The sequence below is a fragment of the Rhinoderma darwinii genome, chromosome 3, assembly GCF_050947455.1.
Source record: "Rhinoderma darwinii isolate aRhiDar2 chromosome 3, aRhiDar2.hap1, whole genome shotgun sequence".
NCBI classification, from domain to species: Eukaryota; Metazoa; Chordata; class Amphibia; order Anura; family Rhinodermatidae; genus Rhinoderma; species Rhinoderma darwinii.
The window spans coordinates 108,033,964-108,036,526 of record NC_134689.1 but is presented as its reverse complement, the minus strand read 5'-3'; the positions used below and the strand labels follow the sequence as shown (position 1 = coordinate 108,036,526).

The window sequence follows — 2,563 nt, the reverse complement described above, 5'->3', positions numbered from 1 at the left end:
GCTGAATAATATGCTAGCGGGCGCTGCTGTGGTCCATGACTTTGTGTGAGAACTGCAGTGGCATGTCCATTTTGTTCAGTACAGTACAAAGTATATGCTTGCGTAGAGGTACTCCATGGATTGGTGTCACAAGCCGCTACCAAACACAACTCCTCCTCATTCAGCTGATAATCCAGAATACTTTGAGAATCTCACTTTTATCAGGTTCTGCAAATACTTGATTAATACAAAAACAAATAAAAATAAAACATCCCTAAAAACTTTACATCAAATTAACAATGTCCAGACAAGTTTTGTTTTGCCTTCTCCCTCATCTAAATCCATAAAGACTCGTGTGAGTGATGTCACATCGCCTCCTGTGTAACTTTGCTGGAGGGGGATGGTCTCTTACACATAAACCAAAATTGTAAGGAGGGATTGTGTACCTGATCAGTTCCTTCACCCTTCCCCCCTTTGTGGACTCTGCGAGAGTAATGTAGCAGAGTTCAAAACTACATCTCAACATAACACTAATTGAACCCCTTGTAATGTACAACAACCTGAAACAAAAATAACTTTTTCCTGACAAACATTTGATCTTTACAATGACATAACTCATGTGTGAAATCAAAAATAAAACAATTGTAGTTAGTTATTCAACATAACAGAAAATATTATATCTGATAACATTAATTACTGCAAACCAATAAACAGTATATAAAAATAGGGAACGGTGGGGGCACATACATTTTCAAAACCCCGTGTCTCACAGTATCTGTAGTTTAATACTTCTGAATTAACATCAAAACACATGAAATCTGATCACATCATAACACATAAATATCGGAACTTTTATAACCAACAGCGCTTGCGCAAAAGAGAAGAAATATATTTAGGTTTGTAGACATTACTGATATATATATATATCTCAGCAGTGCATATTGAAATCCCTTTGTCTCATCAGCCCTGCAGACTGCACCCAGTCAGCCCCCCTCCTCCTCCTCCCAAACACAGCACACTACAGGGGGGAGGGGGGGGGTCACAAACTCGCAGCTTCTCACAACTTCTCACAATCTTAACACTTTCAATGCCGGCAAAACAACATACGTATCTGCAATCATTCATCACACCATTGTATAGGAATTATCTACGTTAATGTTTAACAGTACAGTCTGTCGGCCACCATCTCTATATTATGATGACGTGTTGCTTCATCAGTGAACTAGACTGGAACTTCTGTAAATAGAAAAAACACTACAAATAACAAAATTAACAAGGTGATTATTTCATACTGATTTGGATGGGCCGGGCGTGGCCACATCAGGGGCAGGGGCTTATAAAATCCATCTTCTTGTGTGAGTACCGGATATAACGGAACAACAGGTTTAGGTGTACCAAGATGGCCTCCTGGGGCGGGGAGTGGTGCCGAAGGCGTGGCATATATGGGAGGATCGGGGCGTGGAAAGTGACATGATACACAATATTCAACTTGGGGCGGGTTCTGTTAGTAGTATAGAGCTACATAAGTCGTCAAACTAGTTTTGACAGGTGCCACGCCCCTTTAGGGGCGTGGTCAGGGCGTGGTTAACGTTGGCACGCCCTTTAGGGGCGTGGTTGGGGCGTGACTAACGTTGTCACGCCCCTTTAGGGGCGTGTTTATGACGTGTTCGGCGTTGACACGCCCCTTTAGGGGCGTTGACACACCCTTTCGGGGCGTGGCTAGGGTGTGGCTGACAACGGCCCGCCCCTTTAGGGGCGTCGACACACCCCTTTAGGGACACACCTAGGGCGTGGCTAACATTGACACGCCCTATAGGCCGGTGATTGGCCACGCCCTTCCGATCCCGGTACACGCCCTTCCGGTTCCGGGGTGTCCCCAGACCACGCCCTTCCGGTTTAGGGCCACGCCTCTTCCGGAACTGACGCTCCCCCAGACCACGCCCTTCCGGTTCAGTGACACGCTTCCGGTTCAGTGACACGCCTCTTCCGGAACCGGTGTACCACAGACCACACCCCTCCGGTTCCGGTGGGTGAACCCCGCCTCTTCCGGAACAGCATCATATGACGCGTACTTAGAAGGATTGTGATTGGTGCGCGCTGAAGCCATGCGGTGATTGGTGCATACGGAATTGTGGGCGTGTTCATTCCCATAGAATGAATGTGATTGGTGGGCACTGAAGCCGTGTTGTGATTGGTGCGTACCGAGTTGTGGGCGTGTTCATTGAACAGAAACATGCCCTGACATGCCTGGAAAGCGTCCGAACATGTTTTCTGCGGTTTTCTGAAACTATAAGTATAACTGTGCGCATGACCGGGTTACATTTTGAATAATGATTGTGATTGGTGCTCGCTGTAACCAAGGCATGACCAGGGTTATATCTGAATACGTTATTCACAAATTATTTGAATAAAAGCTCATTTTGTTCTTTTTGTATAAACACATAAAATTGCTGGGTAAATTTACTGTAAAAAAATAATAAAACAATGTTTAAAAGTTTACCTGGGGTGGGATTCGAACCCACGACGGCTTTTACGCCGATTGGATTTTTATGTCCAACGCCTTAGACCGCTCGGCCACCCTGGT

At 45.4% G+C, this 2,563-nt stretch overlaps 1 non-coding gene across 1 annotated transcript; it reads right to left on the bottom strand.

The window, feature by feature from the left end:
* Nucleotides 1-2,476: 2,476 nt before the first annotated feature.
* Nucleotides 2,477-2,563, bottom strand: TRNAL-UAA (transfer RNA leucine (anticodon UAA)). The gene has a single exon. It is a non-coding gene; the product is annotated as a tRNA-Leu (tRNA).